The sequence below is a fragment of the Wasmannia auropunctata genome, unplaced genomic scaffold, assembly GCF_000956235.1.
Source record: "Wasmannia auropunctata unplaced genomic scaffold, wasmannia.A_1.0 LD336101.1, whole genome shotgun sequence".
Lineage (NCBI taxonomy): Eukaryota > Metazoa > Arthropoda > Insecta > Hymenoptera > Formicidae > Wasmannia > Wasmannia auropunctata.
Window position 1 is genome coordinate 1316933 of NW_012026789.1, and position 731 is coordinate 1317663.

Sequence of the window (731 nt, forward strand, 5' to 3'; positions counted from 1 at the left end):
TGGAAAAACTGTGAATATCAAATATGTAATGCAATGTCTTAATAAAATATAATGGTTCTATTGTATAATTTATCTATAATTACAAATTATTATTAAATTAATTAATAAATTTATTATTATATTATCAATTATTATTAATTGATAATTATTATGAACAAGTAAATAATTAAGAATTATTAAAAAATTTATTTAATTGTAAACAGATGTTTTTATATTCTTTTTATTAATCATAATTATGTAGTAATATATAGTAATATTGGTTTTAATATATTAAAAAAAAATTTTTATACTAAAGAGATGTTATAAACATTACTCAGCCTAGATAGCACACATAGTCCAAAAGAATTTATTAGTATATTCAGTTTTACGTCATCAATTCTGAGTTTATTTTTAGGTGCAAAATTAAGAATCTCTTTTAGAAAAAGAATTCTTTTTGCAACTGAAAATGAACTCAGAATTAATGACATAAGTCACTCATATTATATATTAAGTATAAAATATATTTGTAAATGTAATATTAAATGTAAAATATATAATATTATGTATTTTAGATTTAATATTATAATACTCCCAGATAGCACAGAGAATGAAAAAAGAACAGTTATATGTCACTAATTCTGAATTCATTTTCAGATGCAAAAGTTCTTTTTCTAAAAGGGATTCTTTTTGCACCTGAAAATAAACTCAGAATTGATAACATAAAACTTCAGTTGTCTCTTATACACATCTCT